At 47.3% G+C, this 24,720-nt stretch overlaps 1 non-coding gene across 1 annotated transcript; it reads right to left on the minus strand.

Annotated features, from left to right (window-relative positions):
- Positions 1-22,369: 22,369 nt before the first annotated feature.
- Positions 22,370-22,442, minus strand: TRNAK-CUU (transfer RNA lysine (anticodon CUU)). Its single transcript has one exon. It is a non-coding gene; the product is annotated as a tRNA-Lys (tRNA).
- Positions 22,443-24,720: the final 2,278 nt, after the last annotated feature.

The following is a 24,720-nucleotide window of genomic DNA, read 5'->3' on the forward strand; positions in this document are numbered from 1 at the left end:
GAGTTGCATCTTTGGTTAAGGGAATGTTGTGGATTCTCTTTGTAGTTGTTATTGTATTAGCTATGTTCTCATGCCTTGTTCATTGTTTCAAGTGAACTATAGGGAACGCCTTTTTTCTCAAAACAGAAAGTGGAGTTGTAGCAGGCTCCATGGAGTTGGCTGGGGCCCTGTGGAGGGCCGAGCCGTAACAATAGGAATTGCTGAGTCATGATGAAGTAGCAAAATAAGTCCCTGTCTTCTGCCTTTCGCACCCCAGCTTATCTCTGTAACCGCATAGGTCACTTTACCTTAACCCCCACTACTGAGCATGTTTGGATCCCCTAATACCCTATAAAAAGGGGCTGGTTTAGCCCATTAGGCAGAAGAAGAGTCGTCGCTGGAACCCTTCACAGACCCTTCAATAAAACCATTGCTGTGGAATGCCAGGACGATTTTCTTCTACTCTCTGGCATCTGCTTCCCCACTAGCCTGCCAGGTGCCTTAGCAAGCAAAGAGCTGGAATCCTAAGAGAGCTGATAACCACTAAAGAGCTGACATCCACTAAGCTTGCTAAGGTAGCCACAGCCACGAGCGGCCTGGGTACTCGAACACTCTGCCCCTGGGAGGGTTTGAGCTATCCGGCCTGTGCTGCCTGCTCGGGGGCAAGATCAGACCACCAGGCAGTCGGGTTTAGCCTTTGGCTGGACTTTTCTTGTATGGCCATGGACAGAACCATTTTTTTTCCTGTGACACAGAGAGTGCATTTAGGGGGAGGCAATGGCTGGGAGCCAAGAGAGTGCAATGATGTTATGTGAAGGAGTGCGTGAACAGAGATGGATGAGGAAGGTGGTGCCCCCTATCTTCAGTGAAGAAGAAGGTCTCTGTTCTCGAGACCCCTTGGCTCCAGGGGGTGAATATGGGGGGGACTGGTGTCCCGAAAGTGAGAGACTGTTGCTTTTTTGGAACTGGGCAAAGCATAATAAAAGGGGAACCCTAGAATCAGCCCTGGTCCATGTGCAGTAGTGAGAGCACTGGATATGGAAGGATGATGTCACGATGGCAAATGTTCTCTGGGCGGTGCCACGTGCAACATGGAAACCCACGAGGTTTCAACTGTGTTTCCTGGGAAAGCCTATGGTAGAAGAGGGACTCCTCTCTTCTTGATGAACTGTGAATTGATTATCTAAAAGGTGGCGATGAACTGAGAGTTGATTATCTGAGGGGGGGTAACTTGATTGAGAATCCAAGGTTTTGTGTCACTGTGCTGTGTTGGAAATTTGGTGGGGGGAGGAGGAATGTTTTTGGAAGGTTTTCATTCTGTGTTATGTGTGTTTCTTTTACATATCGTAAGTTAATATAGTTTTTTTTCCCCCTTTATTCCTAAGTTGGAGCCTGCTTTGCTCTATTTCTGATCACATCTCACAGTAGACACCAGGGAGAATACATTAACATGGGGGCACTGGCATTGTGGCAGCATCAAACCATGAAACTAGTGTAGTAGTCTGAGGGATTCTTCCCTTTTCCCGCTGCTCCTCTAGAGTTTGTGCTATAGACAGGACATATTTCTTGACACCGTCCTCCCCTTTTCCATAAGTGGCACTACTATTTTGTCATCCTGGTTTTTTAAGATTTTGTAAGCCTTCTGATGTTGACATTCTTGTAGTGAACTTTCTCACGCACTTTCTGTAAATAACTCATTGTTTTGCATTCCTTTATGGAGGAGGAGAAAGTCGATGGACCGTTGGTTTGACCAGTGTCATTGGAGAGGTGGCACTGTCACCCTCCAATCTGCTGTCACTTTTGGAAAACTATAAATATTGGAGTCAGAAATTAAACTGCCCTTTTTTCTTCACCTTGAGAACAGCGACGTGAGCTTGTGTTTTTTTCGTGTCCTATAGCAACATCTGGTGACTGCCGAAGTGTATTGCAGCCTAGGCTGAGACACAGAGTCCAGATTGCCGGGGAGGCTGCATTGTCCCCCTCTCTTTGGTGCTTTGCCTGCTCTTCTTGTGGTGATGGCAACCTCTGTGGGTTTCCAGGAGGATTCCCTCGTTTTGGACCTCTGGAGGGGGGTCCTGGAGTGGAAACAGGTTTCCGTTTCCTAAGGCGATTTTGAGAGATTTTTGTTTGTGGTCCCGAGAGGGGTTCTTTTGGGACCCTGTGAAGGCGTTCTCCAGGGAGGCGTGGTCTCTCGTGGGGGTCCGCCTCATGGAGGCCCTCTTTGATGATTGCACTGTAGACGTGGGATCGCAGCTGGTGCAGTGGAAAAACTGTGAGTAGCTTTGGCAGGGGTCTGGTTCTTGTACCCCTCGGAGATACCAGGGGAGCCCTTCTGTCTCGGACGTGGACGAGGGGGAGTTTGAGTTTCTGTGCGATGTGGAGTCCCTCTCCCCGCCCCGGGACGGTGTGCTGGGGGGTGACGATTGTTCCCCGGGGTGGATTGGGCTCCTGGCCAGTTGGTCCCGAGTCCAGGGAGCGGAGCCCCGTGGGCTTCTGGGGGCTCTGTGGAATCGGCAGGCCGTCCTCGCCCCGCCCCGCGCGGGCGGCGGGGCAGGGGAGGTGTTGCCCTCTCTTTGTGCCTTTCTGGCCTTTGAGGGTCACCCTCCGCCTCGGCTTGAGTCTGATTCGGTGACAACTTTTTGTCCGAACTGCAGTGTTTCCAAGACGTTCCCCCTGAGCGCGGCGGGGGCAGGTTCGCCCACCTCCGAGTCGGGCTCCTCAGCGGGAGGGGGGGCGACTCCGCCCGTCTCTGGGCCTGCGCAGCCTGCTGGGCATGGCGTCGATCGGTGTTCTGTCCGGCCCCGCTCCGGTAGGCAGGCAGACCGCCCCTCTCCGCTCGGTGGGGGCGGTGCCCGCTGTGGAGTCTTGCGGCTCAGGACGGACACTCATAGGGGTTGTGCCGGGCTCCCTTGTGCCGCCCCGCAGTAACGCGGCTCCGCAGGCTGCGCCTCTCTCGGTGCTCTGCCCCTCTCCAGTGTCGGGGGCCGGGGGACCCCGCCGGTCTCGTCCCGGCCAGCGCTGGATTCGCGGGAGATGCCGGCACCTGCACCTGTATAGAGGCCCCCCCTGCCGGGGCTGCGGCGCAACAGGGCACTGAAGTATTTACCTTTAGCGCGAATGCTGACACGGCTGGCGGGAGTCCACTGGGTGCCCGGGGCCATGGCGCTTCCTCGTCAAATTTGTGGACGCTTCCCTCGTGCCAGGTGACCCTGCGTCCGAGGAACTCCGAGCGTTTCTGGCGAAAAGCCAGAACTAAGACAGATGAGATAACTCAGCCTGTCTCCTTGTGGCACCTGCAACGTCACGGAGTGGGCTCCTCTGGCTCTGCTGGTGCTGCAGGGGTCGCAGGGGCGAGTGATGTTGACCTGGCTCCCAGTCAATCATCTCTTCTTGTCCCTGTGGGGCCCAAGAACAGGGACACAGCAGGTGCAGTGGCTTTGTCAGAGGATTCCCAGGATTTCCCTATGCTCAGGGGTGTTACTCATAACACCCATGAACCCCTTTCATATAAGCTGGAGAGGGAAGTCCATTAAGCGGTTGCTCAGCATGGTTTGGGGGCTGCTGAGGTTATGCAGACGCTCCAGAGGATTTCTATGGACATGCTGACGCCTCGCGATCTCCATCGTGTGGCGCGCTCTCTTTTTGACCCTGTGCAGTTAGATGTTTTGAGATCAGGTGGGCTTGTTTGGCGGTCGAAGCGGTGGTGAAGAATGCTGCACTGGCGCCGCAGGACCCTAGGCGTGGGGTTGTCGCTGACATGCTGTTGGGAACAGGGCTTTATCAAAATGTTCAGGGGCAGATTGAATTCGATCCTCTTGTGCTTGACCAGTGCCACACGCTAGGCATGGCAGCGATTGTTCAGACCCTGGAAATGGCTGCTCCGAAGCAGCCGTTTGCGACCATTGTCCAGGGGGATGATGAGCCTTTCATGGCATTTGCGGCAAGGCTGACTGCGTCTGTGGAGAGGCAGGTGCCTGATCCTCTGGCAAGGAGGGTTACGATTGCAAACCTTGTGAGGTGTAATTGCAGTGCTGCTTGTAGGAGGGTCATAGTGGCTCTGCCTGGTTTTCCTGCTATCTCCCAGATGGCGGAGGCCTGTGCGGACATCGTCCCCCCGGGTCGGAAGTTGGCTGCCGTGGCTGCCGCTGTGCAGCCAGTTTGGGCAGCACTGCAGGGCAGGCGGCCACAGCAGGGGCCTGCACAGGCTGGCAAGAAGCAGGGGAAGAAAGCGCAGAAGGTCAAATTCCCCATGTTCTTGTGCGCCCGGTGTGGCAGGCCGAATCACATGTCAAATGTTTGCAAGGCGACTGTTCGTGTTAATGGCCAGGATTTACCGGGCTCGGGAAACATCAAGCAGAGCGCGCAGGAGGGCACGCCCAGACACAAGCTTCTCTCCAGACCCCGGGACCGATGGAGGTCTCCTTTGCTGGCTTGCAGCCAGCACCCGCGGATCAGCCGGTGTGCATGTCTGCAGCGCAGCAACAGTTGTCTTAGAATCTTGTAAAATACACAAGGTTCCCCTGGATGCCTTTGGTGCCTTGGATGGGGGCATGAGTGCTCTCCTTATGGGGAGGTCTAGTGTCACCCTTGAGGGCATCATTGTGCACCTGGGGCTCATTGATGCGGATTTCACAGGGCAGATTTGTGCCATGGTCTCCACACCCACTCCCCCATCACGATCCCGAAAGGGACGCGACTCGCTCAACTTGTGCCTTTTAGGTCCTCTGTTCACAGGACAGCTGACCAGTCGCGTGGAACTGGTGGCTTTGGATCCACTGGGCCACCTCAAGTTCACTGGACTGCTGTCCTGACCAAGGCCCGTCCCGAGATGCTGTGTACCCTGTCCGTTTCTGGTGCGACACTGTTGGAAATCCACCTCCGCAGGCTTCTTGACAGCAGTGCTGACATCACAGTTCTCTCCCTTGCCGCCTGGCCCCCGGAGTGGCCCTTGGATCCGGTGGGGACGTCTGTTGCGGGCCTGGGAGGGACGGTGCAATGCTACGTGAGCCAGCGGCCTGTGCTGGTCGTGAACCCGGAGGGACAGGCGACCTGGGTTAGGCCTCATGTTACTTCTACTCCTGCCAACCTCTGGGGAAGGGATGTTGTGTCTGCCTAGGGGGTGAGCATCGGGACGGATTTTTTATGGGGGCCACTGCAGTGAAGGGCGCAGAGTGTCCTACGCCTCCTATATGGTGACTGGTCAACAAACCTGTCTGGGAGAAGCAGTGGCCCCTCCCTCAAGATAAATTGGTCGCACTTCGGAATCTGGTGCAGGAGCAGTTGGACCAGGGTCATCTGGAGCCTTCTACCAGTCCCTGGAACACTCCTGTCTTCTGCATCAAAAAGAAATCTGGGAAATGGAGGTTGTTGCAAGACCTCCGGAAGGTCAATGCCGTGATGGAGAGCATGGGAACATTGCAGGCGGGCATGCCATCGCCTACCATGCTTCCCACAGACTGGCCGGTCCTTATTGTGGATCTGAAGGATTGTTTCTTTACAATTCCTTTGCATCGCGATGACAGACCAAAGTTTGCCTTCTCAGTGCCAGCGATTAATGAAGCTGAGCCCGCACAGAGATATCAATGGAGTGATAGGGGGGCCCTGAAAAAGATAGAATCTGAAAATGTTAGGCTTTGTGTTTTCCCAGATCAACTGCACCTGCGTAAGCAGTATGATAAATGATATAATTGTTAGATGTGATGATTGTTTAGTAATTAAATATAATGATTATATAAACATAAGAAGAATAATGAGAAACTATGTTGGAATTTTAACAGGGACTATGCTTAGCTGAAATCTATGTATACAACCAAACAGTATAATTTTAATAATTAACATGAAAGTTGTATGACGATAGAATGTAAAAACATGTTCATCTTGACTGTATGGTCGCAAATCAGATTTGGGTTGTAATACCCCGACTCCCAGAGCTCTTAATAAAAGCACCGACAATCATATTCGGGATTATGTGTTTCTGAACGCTAACATTTTGGTGACCCTAGATGGGGCCTTTTTGAGTGCTGCTGAGCGAGTTTCGCAAGTCAACTACGCTCCAGCCAGCACCGAGGGATTCCCGGGGAGCCCATTGGCCCGCGACCCGCCTCTGCTGCTCACAACGTCCCCAGGACAAAGGTAAGGTGCTTTTTAGTTTGGTTTGGGTCCCTGCCAATAAGATGCAGCAAAAGCTACGCTTGGCTGGGCTAAAGGAATTCCTGGTGGTACTGGCTAGGCACCGTCTGTAAGACAGTCACGAAAGCATTGCGGGTTTGGCAATTTGTGGTGTATATGAAATGGAGACACTTAAAGGGATTTTGGGCAGCAATGCTTCTATTCCGCAAACCTCTCCTTTGGGGTGCTTAATAGCACATTGGAAACAGGGTAATTTTTTGGAAGAATTACGTAAAGCTAAGTTGATTGATTATTGTAATACATGGTGGCCAGAATATGTCTTGGAGAATGGCAAAAAATGGCCAAAATATGGGACTCTGCAATATAACACTATTTCACAGTAATGTCGTCTTGTAAACAAGAAGGAAAATGGGATGAGGTCCTGTATGTTGATTTGTTTCTCTATTTACGGGGAATGCCAGAATGGCAGGATGAATGTGGATTAATGGTGGTTAAAATATCTGCAAGTGATAAGTGGGGGGTTTGTGAGAAACATTGTCGTTAACACTTGGCCTTGAAAGAAAGCCTGAGTAGGGAAAATTATACAGATATTGATTTACAGGTAGCTCCAATAAGACCAAGAGAACCTAACTCTATATCACCTGTTTCATCTGCCTCTATCCCACTGCCTGCCCCTACCCTACCTAGTCCTGAACCTGTCTCGTCTAGTACACCTTTTCCTCTTTATCCTCCTCTCCCATTGACACCTGATTCCTCTTCCTCGGAAGATGAGCAAAACCTAACTGTCATAGAAAGGAAGGGGAGGAATGCAAGTGAAAAAGATAGCAATAGTAATGAATCAGCAACCGCAATAGCCCACAGAACTCGGAGCCGGTCAAAGCTTGCCCCAGTGATGAATAGAAAAGATATAGGCAGACCAAAATGGACTGTGATTGCCCCCTTGCGACAAGGTGAAGGAGTGGAAGGGCCAGTATTTGTAAAAGTGCCTTTTTCCCCCGCAGATTTAGTTATTTGGAAACAATCAGATGGAACTTGTAGAGAAAATCCTGATAAAATGGCACAAATAGTAAAAATGGTTATAAAAACTCAGAATCCTGACTGGGATGACATACAAGTAATATTAGATACTTTGATGGATTCTACTGAGAAAGAGATGGTACTTAAGGCAGCCAAAGAAAGGGCAAGAGAGGATATCAGAAACAGGCTTGTAACAGGGAATTTAGATCAAAATTTCGCAATTGAGGACCCAAAATGGGACCTGTTGGGAATTTAGCTGCTAGAGAATAGAAAAGTACAAAACTGTGGCTAATTCCAAGTCCGGTACCTGCAAGATAGCATGTCCTTGGGGCCTAGCTGTATATAATAAGAAACAGTGAAAGAGACATGAGAAAAGGGAGATGTAACCCCTAAGGAATGAGGAAGAGTTCATGGCATAGTTTAACCAATAGATTGCTTAGCTTACAGAATATTCATAAGCTTATTATTTGCTGTATAAGTGTCTGATGCTCTCTTCAATAAACGGAATTTGCTTATCACTCATATTGAGTGTCTGAGTCTCCCCTCACCGACAAATGGCTCATCCCAGAAAAAGGCCTTCATTTTCTCCGACAGGACCCTAATTTATTTTGTGATATGAGGAAACTGCAGAAATATCAAGACTGGATCCAAATAGGAGTTCAGAATGCTGTGCCCAAAACTATAAATTGGTCTATACTATATGAGGTTCGGGAGGAAAAGAAAGAATATCCCACTGCGTTTTTGGAGAGGCTTAAGGAGGTAGCAAGAAAATATACAGATCTCCAAATGGACACAGAATAAGCAAAGTTCAGCTCGCTCTCATATTCTTGTGTCAGTCACAAGACGACATTAGAAAAAAATTTCAAAAATTAGAAGGAGAGGAATTAAGGAATTTGGATAAGCTACGTGAGGTAGCCTGGAAGGTATATAACAATCGCAAAAGAGAAGATAGTAAAAGGCAGCAGCAGAATCTTTTGGCAGCAATACAAGGAAAAGAGAACCCAAATTTCAGGGGACGTAACAGGAATAGCCGAGGAAGGAGACCAGTTACGCAAGGGTTAAGCCTAAATCAATGTGCATATTGCAAGCAGGAGGGGCATTGGAATCGAGATTGTCCAGACTTGTTCCGCCAGGGCAATCAGTTCCAGCAGGTTACCAAGGAGATGGCTTTGGGGGAGTATACCAGCTGACTAGACATAGAACCAGTAAAACAGGTTCAAGAGCCTGTTTTAAATATACAGTTAGGGCATAAGGAGGTCAGATTTATAATAGATACAGGAGCTACTTACTCTGTATTGAATGATTTGCAAGGACAAATTGGGGACAAGGAAACAACAATAGTCGGGGCTACAGGGAAAGAGGAAAAATGGCCATTCTTGCAACCCCTAGATTTGTGTTTTGGGAACAAGGTTTTAACACACGAATTCCTATACGGACCTGAGTGTCCAATTTCACTTTTAGGGAGAGATGTGCTAGCAAAACTTGATGCGGTAATAACCTTTGAAAATGGAGAGCATATAATGAAAATACCTGAATCAAAGACGGGACAGATATTAATGATCAAAGAGAAACCCACTCCCTCTATCCCTAGGGAGGTAGAAGATGCAGTGATTCCCTCTGTATGGGAGACAGATATACCAGGAAAATCTAAATTGGCACAACCAGTGCATATAGAGTTAAAAGAAGGGGTGAGGACTGTACAAGTCAAACAGTATCCCATAAAACCAGAAGCACGGCAAGGAATAGTAAAGATTATTGAGAAATTCTTTAAATACTGACTTTTAGAAGAATGTGAATCAGAATTTAATACACCAATATTTCCAGTAAAGAAGCCAAATGGTGAATATAGATTAGTGCAGGATTTGAGAGTAATAAATAAAATAACAAAGGATATTTATCCAGTGGTAACAAATCCCTACACATTGCTAACATTCGTAAAAGAGATAGATAAGTGGTTTACTGTAATTGATTTGAAAGATGCCTTTTTCTGTATCCCCCTTGACAAAGAAAGTAGGAAACTGTTTACCTTTGAGTGGGAAAACCCAGGGAACGAAAGAAAGACCCAGCTCACCTGGACATGATTTCCACAAGGTACAAGAACTCGCCGACCCTATTCAGGAACCAACTGACAAAGGAGCTGGAGATTTGGACTGAAAATGGGCAAGTACCAAGACACCAATACCTGTTGTTGCAGTGTGTTGATGATATACTAACAGCTACAGAAGAAAAAGCAACCTGTGTAAAGGTAACCATTGAGATTTTAAATTCACTGGGAATGGGAGGTTATAAAGTATCCAGAGAAAAGGCACAAATTGCTCAACAGACTGTGATTTACCTGGGATCTGAAATTTCACAAGGGCAACAAAAACTAGGTACTAACCGTATCCAAGCTATTTGTGCTATTCCAGAGCCCCAGAATTTACATGAGCTGCGAGTTTTCCTTGGGATGGCAGGATGGTGTCGCCTGTGGATCATGGACTATGGACTGATTGCTAAACCCCTGTATGAAGCTCAGAAGACGCAGCCATTCACCTGGGGCAAACCACAGAAAGAAGCCTTCCTAAAATTAAAGGAAGCACTGGCAACTGCTCCAGCATTAGGGTTACCCGATCTGTCTAAGGATTTTCAGCTGTTTGTACATGAAAGGCTGCGCCTAGCACTAGGAGTCCTGACCCAACATCTGGGAAGCTGGAAAAGACCGGTGGACTACTTTTCCAAACAACTTGACAACATAAGTGCCGGGTGGCCTCCATGTCTGCACGCAGTTGCAGCCACTGTGATGCTGATACAAGAAGCCAGGAAGCTTACTTTGGGAAGGCACATAGATGTCTAGGTACCACACATGGTAACCACTGTCTTAGAACAAAAAGGGGGCCATTGGCTATCCCCAAGCAGCATGATGAAATTCCAGGTAGTCCTGACTGAGCAGGATGATGTCACATTAAAAACAACTAACCTTTTGAATACAGCTTTGTTCCTAGGTACCACAACTGAAGAAAGCCCATTAGAGCACGACTGTGCATAAGTAATAGAGTACACCTATTCAGCAAGAGAAGACCTGAAAGACGTCCCACTAGAGCAGCCAGAGTGGGAGCTATTTACAGATGGGAGCAGCTTCGTGGAAAACGGAACCAGATACGCTGGATATGCGGTAACAACAGTCAATACAGTAGTGGAGGCAAAGGCATTACCACCAAATACATCTGCCCAGAAGGCAGAACTGGTTGCTTTAACCAGGGCACTAAAATTAGGTGAAGGGAAGAAGGTAAATATATGGACTGACTCAAAATATGCTTTTGGGGTGATGCATGTACATGGAGCACTGTGGAAAGAAAGAGGATAATTATCTTCTCGAGGTACGCACATTAAACATCAGGATGCAGTCCTGCAATTGATAAAAGCAGTACAAAAACCTGGACAAGTGGCAATTATACACTGTAAAGCACACCAATCGGGAAATTCCAAAATCTGTGAGGGAAATCAAAAGGCAGACTGGGCAGCCCGACAGGTTGCTCGAGAGGTACAAACAACAATGGCATTGATACCTTTGAAGCTTAATTTATCCCAATTCAATTTGCCTCCAAAACCAAAATAGTCAGTAGAAGATGAGAGACTGGCACGTTTGCTAAATGCACAAAGGAATTCAGAGGGATAGTATGTAACTGCACAAGGACAAATAGTGGTACCCCCCTTGATAATGAGAGAAGTTCTACAAATTAAACATAACAAATGTTACTGGGGAGCAGAGGCATTGGTAAAATGACTAAAGCAGAGTTTAATTTCAGTACGGATGTTAACAATGGCAAAATCAGTAAGGTCAAAATATGATATCTGCTTGAAAAATAACCCAGTGGCTAGGCGACAGGCACAGCTAGGAAGAATTTGGATAGGAATAGAGCCAGGAGACATTTGGCAGGTAGATTTTGTAGAATTGCCAAGAACTCGAGGATACAAATACCTGTTAGTGGGGGTTGACACATTCTCTGGGTGGCCAGAAGCCCTTCCCTGACTCACAAATCAAGCAAAGGAAACAGTTAAGTGGTTACTACAGGAGATTATTCCCAGATTCAGGGTACCCCTAGGGGTATCATCAGATAGGGGACCCCATTTCATAGCTACAGTAGTAAGAGAGGTAAGTAGATTTTTGGGGATAACTTGGGACCTCCACACACTGTGGAGACCCCAGTCAAGTGGACGGGTAGAGATGATGAATCAGACACTAAAAAGGCAAATCAGTAAAATATGCCAAGAAGCCAAATTGCAGTGGCCCCAGGCTTTGCAAATAGCACTGTTGAGGATTTGGATAAAGCCTAGGAGTGGGATGTCAGTCAGTCCTTATGAGATATTGTATGGGCAACCATATGAATCTCCTGAGCCTGACCCTAATGTACACATCACAGGAAACAGGAAGTGTATAATTATGTTCTGTCTCTTGGGAAAACTCTAGCTCGGCTCCGGAGCATCCTCGTGTGGAATAGACCACTGACTCTCGAGAACCCAGTTCATAACATACATCCAGGAGACGAGGTGTACATCAAGAACTGGAACGAAGAACTGCTGAAAGAAAAGTGGAGTGGACCCCATCAGGTACTACTGACCACCTTTACAGCAGTCAAAGTAGCCGGTGTGGACCCCTGGATTCACTATACCTGAGTGAAGAAAGTCCATCCTGTATCATGGACTGTGTAAACTGTGGAACCAACAAGGCTGCAGATAAGACGTGTTTAATTGCTTTGAGAATGCTATCAGTAATTGTGCTAACGTTACGGTCATTTATAGGTGGCCTTTGAGTCACAGTGAAATATATGTATTGTATAGGGGGCCTTGCCCTGATAAGTCCTGGTTGTTCTAATTGGGCCGCAGCTGTGATGTTCTTAATTGGGCTGCAGCTGTGACTAATAGAGATAACTGGGATAAAAGGGGGTGGGCTGGCCAGTCAGGGTGAGTTTTGAAGGAGCCCTGATTAAGAAGGAACAACATGCAGAAGAAGGAGTCTGTGCTGTGAAGATCTGCAGCCATAAGAAAACACTGAGGAGGTATGGGACTTTAGAAATATGAATAACAACAGTATGGGACTCTAGAAACATAATAACAACAATTGGTGAGCCCGACGTGATGACAGAGATAAGACAGCCAAGAGCTGTGGAAGAAAGGGCAGCCTGAGAAAAAATTGAAGTCCCAAAGATCTTAAATTTTTCTGGAGGTTTGTAACTTTTGATGCCAGGGATAAGACAGCCAAGAGCTGTGGAGGAACATGGCCTTTGAATCAAGCAGCTGTGACAGCCAGGAGCTGTGGAAGAATATGGCCTTTGAGCAAGGAGCTGTGTGTTGTACATGGCCTTTGAGTCGTGGTGAAATATGTGTGTTGTACATGGCCTTTGAGTCATAAGTAAAATATATGTATTGTGTTGGGGAAATATAGGGGGCCTTTGAGTCACAGTAAAAGATATGTATTGTAGAATATGTAAATACGTCTCTGTAATTAGAAGAAAAGGGGGAAATTTAGGTGGCCTTTGAGTCACAGTGAAATATATATATTGTATAGATGGCCTTGCCCCGATAAGTCCCGGTTGCTGTTGATGGGCTGCAGCTGCGATGTCCTTCAGTGGGCTGCAGCTGTGGCTAGTAAAGATAACTGGGATAAAAGGGGGTGGGTTGGCCAGTTAGGGAGAGCCTTGAAGGCAGTCCTGAAGGAGAAGGAACAACATGCAGAAGAAGGAGTCTGTGCTGTGAAGATCTGCAGCCATAAGAAAACACCGAGGAGGTATGGGACTTTAGAAATTTGATAACAACAGTATGGGACTCTAGAAATATAATAACAACAATCGGTGACCCCGATGTGATTAATAAGAAGGATGAGACAGCCAAAAGCTGTGGAGGAACAGGCAGCCTGAGAGTTGCCAGAGAAAGGACAGCCAAGAGCTGTGGAGGAACATACCCTTTGAATCAAGGAGCTGTGACAGCCAGGAGCTGTGAGGAACATGGCCTTTGAGCAAAGAGCTGTGGTGGAACATGGCCTTTGAGTCATGGTAAAATATATGTATTTTAACATGGCCTTTGAGTTGAGGGGTAAAATATGTAATGTCAATCCTAACCAGAAAATATAATTGTTAATCCTATTTAAACATGTTTCTGTCATTAAAAGAAAAGGGGGAAATATAGGTGGCCTTTGAGTCACAGTGAAATATATGTATTGTATAGGGGGCCTTGCCCTGATAAGTCCTGGTTGTTCTAATAGGGCCACAGCTGTGATGTTCTTAATTGGACTGCAGCTGTGACTAATAGAGATAACTGGGATAAAAGGGGGTGGGCTGGCCAGTCAGCGTGAGCCTTGAAGGAGCCCTGACTAAGAAGGAACAACATGCAGAAGAAGGAGTCTGTGCTGTGAAGATCTGCAGCCATAAGAAAACACCGAGGAGGTATGGGACTTTAGAAATATGAATAACAACAGTATGGGACTCTAGAAATATAATAACAACAGTCATTAATGTGTTTGGGATGTGGAACGCAAAAAGATCAACTAACTACTCTTCATTCTAGGATGAAGAGAGAGGTACAAACAAACACAGGTGATAAAGGTTTCTAATGCAGTTCGGGCTGAGAATGTAATGATTGGATTAGTCAAAGATTTTGCCAAAATGCAAAACATCATGTGGTGGTTTGACCAGGAAGAAGTGGGAATTCTGGGAGGCTGTGGTCAAACAAATGGATGCTCGGAGTTTGATATTGGCACCTGGTGTGACCAGTGCGGTTTGGACACACCTCCAAGAATACACAGGGGTTAAAAAGCAGAGCTTCAGCCCTGAGAGGCCTCTTGGGATGTCAAGGCGAAGAGGTCAGATCTCCCTCCCCCGTCCAGCCGCTGCTGCTGGGCGGGGGAGAGGCAGCCATTCGGTAGGCCTGGGCCTGGACAGAGATGGGGGGTGAGAAGGCCCTCGAGGATGGAAGGGTGGAGGAGCAGCCCCAAGAGACATCGGGCAGCTATTCCCCCCCCCCAGGAGGGAGAGAGGGGGAGAGTCGGCGAGACGGAATGTGATAGCAGCCGGCCCAGGAGGAGAAAGTGGGGGGGAAGGGTGCAGCCCTGCCGGCCGCAGCAGCAGCGCGTGTGGGAGTACCGGCGTCCTGGGACAGACAGAGACTGGAAGTTTTAACCCCTTTCTTACATGATTGGGGCCTTGCAAAAATGCTGATCCTCCTCAGAGCTGAATAAGAAGGGAGATAGGAGATGAGATGAGACAAGGACCTGGCCCGAAGAATGTGGAGATGACTGAGTGGGGAGAGATGATTGGAGTGGCCTTTTGGCTGAACTTTTCCTGTGTGGCCATGGACTCAGTTTGTTCCTGTGACACAGAGACTGCACTTGGGGGGAAGCAGTGCCTCAGAACCAGGAGGGTTCATTATGGGGACCTCTCGGCCCCCGGGGGTTGGAAAAATACGGGGGGGACAGATGTCCCAAAGCAGAGACTGTGCCTTTTTGGAGTGAGACAAGGTATCCTTAAAAGACAGCCCTAGAAGCAGCTCTGGTCCATGCACAGTGGTGAGAGCACTGAGCATGGAAGGAAGATATCACAAGCGGCAAAAGGACTTTTTTCCGGGCGGTGCCGAGTGACATTGGAAGCACACGAGGTTTCAGCGTGTTTCCAGGGGAAGCCTATGGAACAAGAAGGACTCCTCTCCTCTTCATGGACTGAAGTTTGAGTATACTAAAGGGTGGTGCCAGGCTGGGCAGTTGGCGATTTGGGAGAATGTATCGGATTGGGAAATTCTGGTGGTGGGGAGGAGGAAAGGGTTTTTTGTAAGGTTTTCAATTTTTTTTCTTTTTCTTATAGTTTTTTTCTATTTTCCTGTAGTTTAGGTAATAAAGTGTTCTTTATGTTTAAGCTGGAGCCTGTTTTGCTTATTCCTGGTCACATCTCACCGCTGACACCAGGGTGAGGGCATTTTCATGGGGGCACTGGCTCTGTGCCAGGCTCAAACCATGACACACCAGTAGAATAACTGCCTGTCTGCCAATACCAAAGGCAGCAGGAGACCCCGTAAATTGGGGAATCATAACATCAAAACTACCTGAAATACAAAAGAACAAAACAATTGCATGTAAACAGGTACCCGAATCGAGGCAAGTAGTCAAGGAAACTTGGGAGAAAATAGAAACAGGGATGAGGCCTATGAGCCAGAAAGACTGTATTCTAAGTGATGGCATACTAGGAACCCCTGTGGGGCAGTCGGGAGGCATCACACAATGGCAATGCTATTTACCACACAATAAAAAGATTATAGAAAATGTTACAGAAACCACTCTGGTATGGAAGTGTCAGGCCAAGGATCAGAAAGATCAGAGAGAGCCTTGGGACAGTGCATGGTCTGTGAGTATTCTTCAAAGATTCCAATATATGGCAAACACCCCTTGGTGTATTAAGTGGGAAGGCCCTGAGAATTAAACAGATCCAGCAGTAATGCACACTGCTGTCGCAGACATTTTTTCTTAGAAATCCTTTCTTTGGGATTTGTTCATCTTCTGGGAAGCTGAGGCCCCAGAAGAAGAATGTAAACAATTGTTATCAGCTGCTGTGAAATGTAGCAGGTGCCCCTGTGATTGGCTCATGTTCCGTGTTTACAATTAAGGGCCAATCACAGGAGCAAGCTCGAGGACAGATTCCCTGGACACAGAACTTTGTTATTCATTTCTTTTCTATTCTATTCTTAGCTTAGCAGCCTCTGCAACTTCTCTCTTTATTCCTTTTAGTATAGTTATAATGTATTATATATCATATATCAATAAATCCAGCCTTCTGATCATGAACTAAGATTCTCGTCCACTTCTCTCACCTGAAGACCTCATCAGGTCGCTGTAATACACTGCCACCAGTAGCAGAACGAGGGCAGACAAAGTAAGTTCGTGGGCATGTAATAAAACTTATGACTGCACTTCTGATGATGCAGAGATAAAACAGATGCCACCCCTGGCAATAGCCCTACAAATTGGTTGCGCTTGCAGAGGGATCAAACATAAACAAAGCAAAATGAATTATAAAGTAGTTGTAGGATGTATCAGGAGTACAATCTGAATCCAGGACAATTTGTATGGGCAAGAAGCGATGGTACCTGGACAACACAACTGCCTGTAGACAGAAAAGTAAAGGAAATTACATTGGGCCTCCCAACCTTATGTCCAATTTGGAAAAAGTCCCCATTTAATGGAAAACATGAACTTCTGCAGATAAGAGCAAGACAAGAAGTTCTAGACAATGAAAATCCAGATGACACTTGGCAAGAACCCTCTAGTGGAGTGAAATTTGGGTGGGCCCTAGAGTCATTGCTTGGTCCTATAGCAAACTATCAGATTAGAGAGATGCTGTACAAACTTACAGGTCAGGTAGATAGACTGGCAAGAGTCACCCAGGAATGATTTAAAGAATTAAATATACAATTACAAGCCACTACAAAAATGACTTTACAAAATCGATTAGCCCTAGATTTGTTACTCCTGAAAGAGCATGGAGTATGTGGATTTTTAAAGGGACAAGTTGATCATTGCTGTGTTCATATCCCAAATGTAACTGCAGATGTAGAACTGACATCAATCAGTTGAAACAAATAGAGCATGAAGCACAAGAAGAGCAAAAGGATTTGACTACAAGCTGGTTATGAAAAATCTTTAAAGGGTTAGGGTGGAATGTGAGTTCATAGATTAAATCTATCTTTGAGAGTGTGATAATCTTACTAATTGTATTCTTAGCAATTTGGTTAGTTTACAGCATCTTAAAGGGAGAGATACAAAAGAAAACATCTTGGAACCAGAAAATAATAAAGGCACTGACACGAGATCCACGCCCACCATCTTCTGGTTCTCCAGTTTGTGACAACATCCACGACAATGTTTACATCAACCCTGGATTTGAAGAACGTCAAGTATAAATTGAGGAATAAAGGACGGTATCAAGGGAAAACATTTACACCTATAGTGAAGTGAAAATGCTTTCAAAGAGGGGAGAATGATAGTGGAGCCCTGAAAAAGATAGAATCTGAAAATGTTAGGCTTTGTGTTTTGTCAGATCAACTGCACCTGTGGAAGCAGTATGATAAATTATATAATTGTTAGATGTGATGCTTGTTTAGTAAGTAAATATAATTATTACATAATCGTAGGAAGAATCATGAGAAACTATGTTGGAAATTTAAGGGGGGCTATGCTTAGCTCAAATCTATGTATAAAATGGAACAATATAAGTTTAATAATTAACATTAAATTATATAATGGTAGAATATGAAAACATGATTATCTTGACTGTATGGTCGCAATCAGATTGGGGTTGTAATACCCCAATTCCCAGAGCGCTTAATAAAAGCACCGACATAATCATATTCAGGATTATGTGTTTCTGAAGGCTAACAGGAGGACGTTGCCTCAGGGCGTGCACACTTCTCCTGCCATATGCCAGTGGTATGTGGCCCATGCCTTGTCTGGAGTTCGCAAGCAGTTTCCTGATGCACGTCTGTATCATTATATGGATGGCATTTTGGTGGCCGCGTGTCCTGGGGTGACGTTATGATGCTTATATATCCCCATTCATCTGTTCTGTGCCTTTAAGACTGGCACTGAAGAGTGGAAGTTTTGTTTGGGTTTCTCTTATCAGGGACACAGAGGAAAAGCGGTACACAGAGCTGTTTTTTTCACTTCCAGCTTCAGCTTGCTGCTTTTGCTTGCTCTCTTTTTCTGCTCTTGCTTCTGCTCTGCTTTCTGCCTCTGCTTATTAGCTAGTTCTAGCTAAACAGTCCACATTGCTTCCTGGACTGTTTCTCCTCTCCTGTTCCTGTGACCATCTCGAACCTGCTCCGGACTGGGACCCGGGAACACCGAAGGTTTGGCTGCAGCGGCTGGCCCAGCGCCGGAGGGACTGAGAACAGAGCAACCACCCCCAAAAGAGACTTTCTGATTTTGTCATCTTTCTCAGAGCGGTGTCATCGGGTATTGCTCATTTTGTGTGCTGGGGGGTGCGGGGCCAGTCAAATAAACAGGTTCTTTCCACCTCTCTCCGAGGAATTTTTTCCCGAACCGGTTGGGGGGAGGGGCCGTGTGGGTTTCGCTTTCTGGAGGGGCCCTCCTTTGCAGATTCTTTAACAAATTTGCCCTAAACCAGTACACCGCATCCACCCAGGATGAGCTGCTGAGTATTCAGCCTTGGTTGCTCGATGCTTTGCATGCTCATGGACTGCAGGTGGTGAGACAGAGTAAAGATCCATCCTGAACTAAGTGAAGTGTCTGAGAGAAGTGAAGAGTCTGTAGAGCTAAAGCTGAAAGAGAGGCCGCGTTCCAGAGACAGCAAAGAGACAGAGAAAAAAAAACAAAAAAACCACGAAGTCAATCTGCCCCCGACCTAAGAATTCCTCCGATAAAGAAGAATTAGTGCTAAGTGTCATGCAAGATGAATATGTATGAACTTATTGTGAAACTGTATGCATATGCATTTAGAAAGAAGATAAAAGGAAGTCTGAAATCTTCAAGAGTACGCATGCCCTTTTAGAGAGTCTTGCGTCTGGCGCGCGTCGTAATAAAGCATACCGGGCTTTACAACTTTTACAAGTTGTGAAGTTTCTTCTTTTCTCCGCAAAACAGTGGCTCCAGAAAAGGTTCAACAACAACCACCTTGGAAGTACTTGGGGGTCAAAATTCTGGAACAGATGATCTGTCACCAGGACGTGCAATTTGTGCATTCTGTGAAGACACTGAATGATGCTCAGAAATTGATAGGTGTCATCACTTGGTTATGTCCGTACTTGGGACTAACTGACGCACAGCTGTCTCCTCTGTATGATTTGTTGAAAGGAGACTCTGATCTAAAGTCACCTCCCACACTGACCCCTGAGGCGCGTAAGGCATTGGAAGTGGTTCAGCAAGCTGTTTCGGCTTGCCAAGTTTATCGCATTGATCCCTCCGTTGATGTCACTGTGTTCATCACCACTCCAAATTCGCATCCCACAGGCATCATTGGCCAATGGAGTGACAAATGGTCTGATTCCTTGCACATTTTGGAATGGGTTTTCCTGCCCCATCAGCTGCAGAGGACAGCAACTGCATTGTTTTAACTGATTGCTCACTTGATAATCAAATGCCGGAAATGGTGTTTTCAATTGATGGGTGCGAATCCTGCAATGATCATACTCCCGGTGCAATGGGAGGATTTTGACTGGAGGTTTGCAAACAGTGTGTCCCTGCAGAGTGCTGCGGACAATTTTTCAGGGCAGATCATTTATCATCTGCCCAGTCGTAGGCTACTGCATATGGCAAAGTTCACACAAATATCTTTGTGGCCCAAAAATAGCCAGGAACCCATGCAAGGACCCACCGTCTTTACTGACGGTTCAGGGAAAACAGGAAAGGCCATTTTTACTTGGAGGGCCAGATCTGAGTGGCAGGTTCTGGAAGGTCATGAGAATGGGTCAGCTCAATTGTTTGAATTGAGGGCTGCTGTCATGGCTTTGAGAAATTTTCCCAGGAACCTTTCAACTTGGTCACAGATTCTGCCTATGTGGCCAATATCGCACAGCAGCTGGGTCATTCGGTTTTGAAGGAGGTCAGTAATCCTGCCTTGTTTCATTTACTGAAGACCTTGTGGTGTGCCATTCAGGCCCGAGTTCTTCCATTCTCTGTTCTGCATGTGAGGAGTCACACCAGTTTGCCAGGCTTTATAGTGGAAGGTAACGCAAGGGCTGACAAGTTGGCTAACCCAGTGTGGGTAGCGCCTCAGCCTGATAGACTCGCGCAGGCCAAGGCATCGCATGGGTTTTTCCACCAAAATGCACATACCCTTCAGAAGCAGTTTCAGATGATGCCAACTGAGGCTCATGACATTGCTGAATCATGTGATGACTGCCATGCACTTGCTCTGCCTTTGCCGGCAGGGGTAAACCCCAGAGGCCTCAGGGCCTTGGAGCTTTGGCAGACCGATGTCACCCAGATTGCCGAGTTTGGCCGGATCAAGTATGTGCATGTCACTGTGGACACGTTCTCCCCTGCAATGTGGGTTTGGCTCACACTGGGGAGAAGGCCCGTGATGTCCTCGCCCACTGGAGGCAGGCCTTTGCCGTTCTGGGCATACCTTCTGCTGTGAAAACTGACAATGGTCCTGCTTACGCATGGCAAAAGGTGCGGCAGTTCCTGCAGTTGTGGGATGTCTCTCCCAAGTTTGGTATCCCTCATTCTCCGACTGGTTAAGCTATTGTAGAACGCGCTCGTGGTACTCTGAAGCGGGTTCTTCAAAAACGGGGAATGCAGGGTGAATCCCCACACAGTCGGTTGGCAAAAGCTTTGTGCACAATCAATAATCTCACTGTGCCGCAGAACTCAAATAATCCTGTCATTTTGAATCACCATCTCTCGTTGCAGGCTGTGGACGAGGCACATCAGCCTTGAGTGAAGGTTTGGGTGCAGAATTTAGTCACCAAACAGTGGGAAGGTCCCTATGACCTTATCGCTTCGGGGCACGGGTACGCTGGGTACCTTCAAAATGTGTTCGCCCCGACATGCAACTGCAGAGACAGAATCCTGCCGATGGGCAAGATGGGAACTGTGACCAAACTGAAAGGCATCAAGCGGGTGAATCATTGAGTGATGACTTGGATGCAGATGATGAGAGCGATCACTCCGATGACTCCTCCGCAAATGGACACTGAACATTGTTCATGTTTTCTTTTTCACATTGTTCATTTTCTTTTCTCTTTTTCTTTTTTAAACGGAAAAGGGTGAGATGTCACCCTGTTTCTTTAGGATTGTCTAAGCCTTCTGATGTTGACATTCTTGTAGTGAACTTTCTCACACACTTTCTGTAAATAACTTATTGTTTTGCATTTCTTTGTGGAAGAGGAGAAAGTTGATGGACTGTTGGTTTGGCCAGTGTCATTGGAGAGGTGGGCCTGTCACCCTCCAATCCACTGTCACTTTTGGAAAACTACAAATGTTGGAGTCAGAAAATAAACTGCCCTTTTTCTTCACCTTGAGAGCAGCGGTGTGTGTTTGTGTTCTTTCGTGTCCTATAGCAACACTATTTGGCAGAATCAGAAAAGGTAAACAAAACATCATTTCATAATGTGGAACCCCTAAGTCTGATCTGGGCTGTGTTTTGATTCTCAACAAGGCTAGAGGTAGGCACTTGATCCATGACATTTGGGTTTAAATCATCAGTTTAGTCAGGCCCAAACCAAACTAAAAAGCACCTTACCTTTCTCCCAAGGACGTTGTGAGCGGCAGAGGCGGGTCGCGGGCCGATGGGCTCCCTGGGAATCCCTCGGTGCCGGCTGGAGCGTAGTTGACTTGCGAAACTCGCTCAGGAACACTCACAAAGGCCCCATCTAGGGTCACCAAAATGTTAGCGTTCAGAAACACATAATCCCGAATATGATTATGTCGGTGCTTTTATTAAGAGTTCTGGGAATCGGAGTATTACAACCCAAATCTGATTTGTGACCATACAGTCGAGATGAACATGTTTTTATATTCTATCGTCATACAACTTTCATGTTAATTATTAAACTTATACTGTTTGATTGTATACATAGATTTCAGCTAAGCATAGCCCCCCTATGTCCTGGGTTGACTATATGATGCTGTTATCCCCAATCGTCTCATTCTGTTTATGTTGAATAATAATAAGTTTTGTACCTTTAAGAGTGTTACAGAGAGTGAAGAGAGAGAGAGAAGAAGCGCGCAGTTTGTTTTCAGACACTGCACTCACTCCTCCACATTCCTGCTCCTGACTCTGTTGTCTGCAGACAGACAGCGGGGCAGAGAGCTCTTCTTTTGCTTTTTAGTTAATGCTAGCTAGCTGAGGCAAAGAAGTTCCCTGGACTGTTTTTTTTCCCCTTTTCTTTGGACCTCTTGGAACTGCTCTGGACTGAACACCCAGGAGAGCACCGGCAGCTGCAGCTGTGGCCCATTGGGGCAGGCCTGGCCTGCGACAATTCCAGCACCGGAGGGACTGATCAGAGATTGAGTGCGATGCTGCTTGAACCCGGGGTTTTCTCAGTTTGTCATCTCTTTTAGAGTGGCAAGGGGTCTCATTGTTTTGATACTGTTTTGGTCTTATTGTTTAATAAACAGGGTTTTTTCCACCTTTCCCCAAGGAGGTATTTTTTCCTCCCGGACCAGTTGGGGGGAGGGGCCAATTGGATCTGCTTTTCCCACCGGAGCTCCTTTGGGGGATTCTTCCCCAAATTTGCTCTAAACCTGGACAAATACATGAATTGGCGCCCAACGTGGGGCTTGAACCCACGACCCTGGGATTAAGAGTCCCATGCTCTACCAACTGAGCTAACCAGTCGATCAGTTTTTTCCGTGCGTTTCCCACTTCTAGTACTGGTAGCAACAGCCATTGGTTTAGATGCTGGCTTAGGCTCACTATCTGGTCTGGCTGCTGGCTTCGAGCCTGGGCTGTTTGCTACAGCTTGAGTGACTGGGATAGCTGATTTATCTCACTGCCCCCCTGCCTCTGTCTGCTGCCCGACAGTATCTAACAAAGTGCGATAAGCATAGGCCAGGGCCCAGCTTATTGTAATTAGCCTTTTCTCCTTAGAATCGTCATGGCACTTCTCTTTTAGGTATTTCCCCACCTCTGCTGCATTCTGAATTTGTTCCCGTGGAAAATCCCAGTCTACAGGACCAGGGTTTGGCCTATATTTTCCCATTCTCCACCCCACTTCAGGATTTTTCACGCCTGCTTCTGCTTCTGGATCAGGGGTCTCACCAGCTCCTCTGGATATCTCAGCCCTCATTCTAGAGAAGCTGCAGACCATATAGAGGAAGCTTATCAAATTAAATACCAGAAAGATGGTCTCTTAAACATTCAGGGGAAACTGAACATTCTCAAAAAGTGACATAACCAATCCAAAGGAGAAGACGGAAAGGGAAGGCTGGAAAGTCTCGTTCTTGGCTCCTCCTCTAACAGACTAAATGTAGTTAAAAATAAATTCCCAAAACGTACTACTGGAATTGGGATGCAGGGTAGGATGAAGAAACCACAAACCATACATCTCATAAACAGAGGCCAGTATCTTTTTGAACTCTTTATAAATCATTATCACCAATTCCAGCACCGGAGGGACTGATCAGAGACTGAGTGAGCTGCTGCTTGAACCCAGGGTTTTTTCTTAAATTTCCAACATAGTTTCTCATGATTCTTCTTATGATTATATAATAATTATATTTAATTACTAAACAATCATCACATCTAACAATTATATCATTTATCATACTGCTTACGCAGGTGCAGTTGATCTGGGAAAACACAAAGCCTAACATTTTCAGATTCTATCTTTTTCAGGGCCCCCCTATCACTCCATTGATATCTCTGTGCGGGCTCAGCTTCATTAATCGCTGGCACTGAGAAGGCAAACTTTGGTCTGTCATCGCGATGCAAAGGAATTGTAAAGAAACAATCCTTCAGATCCACAATAAGGACCGGCCAGTCTGTGGGAAGCATGGTAGGCGATGGCATGCCCGCCTGCAATGTTCCCATGCTCTCCATCACGGCATTGACCTTCCGGAGGTCTTGCAACAACCTCCATTTCCCAGATTTCTTTTTGATGCAGAAGACAGGAGTGTTCCAGGGACTGGTAGAAGGCTCCAGATGACCCTGGTCCAACTGCTCCTGCACCAGATTCCGAAGTGCGACCAATTTATCTTGAGGGAGGGGCCACTGCTTCTCCCAGACAGGTTTGTTGACCAGTCACCATATAGGAGGCATAGGACACTCTGCGCCCTTCACTGCAGTGGCCCCCATAAAAAATCCGTCCCGATGCTCACCCCCTAGGCAGACACAACATCCCTTCCCCAGAGGTTGGCAGGAGTAGAAGTAACATGAGGCCTAACCCAGGTCGCCTGTCCCTCCGGGTTCACGACCAGCACAGGCCGCTGGCTCACGTAGCATTGCACCGTCCCTCCCAGGCCCGCAACAGACGTCCCCACCGGATCCAAGGGCCACTCCGGGGGCCAGGCGGCAAGGGAGAGAACTGTGATGTCAGCACTGCTGTCAAGAAGCCTGCGGAGGTGGATTTCCAACAGTGTCGCACCAGAAACGGACAGGGTACACAGCATCTCGGGACGGGCCTTGGTCAGGACAGCAGTCCAGTGAACTTGAGGTGGCCCAGTGGATCCAAAGCCACCAGTTCCACGCGACTGGTCAGCTGTCCTGTGAACAGAGGACCTAAAAGGCACAAGTTGAGCGAGTCGCGTCCCTTTCGGGATCGTGATGGGGGAGTGGGTGTGGAGACCATGGCACAAATCTGCCCTGTGAAATCCGCATCAATGAGCCCCAGGTGCACAATGATGCCCTCAAGGGTGACACTAGACCTCCCCATAAGGAGAGCACTCATGCCCCCATCCAAGGCACCAAAGGCATCCAGGGGAACCTTGTGTATTTTACAAGATTCTAAGACAACTGTTGCTGCGCTGCAGACATGCACACCGGCTGATCCGCGGGTGCTGGCTGCAAGCCAGCAAAGGAGACCTCCATCGGTCCCGGGGTCTGGAGAGAAGCTTGTGTCTGGGCGTGCCCTCCTGCGCGCTCTGCTTGATGTTTCCCGAGCCCGGTAAATCCTGGC

Source organism: Zonotrichia leucophrys, unplaced genomic scaffold, assembly GCF_028769735.1.
Source record: "Zonotrichia leucophrys gambelii isolate GWCS_2022_RI unplaced genomic scaffold, RI_Zleu_2.0 Scaffold_33_1714398, whole genome shotgun sequence".
NCBI classification, from domain to species: domain Eukaryota; kingdom Metazoa; phylum Chordata; class Aves; order Passeriformes; family Passerellidae; genus Zonotrichia; species Zonotrichia leucophrys.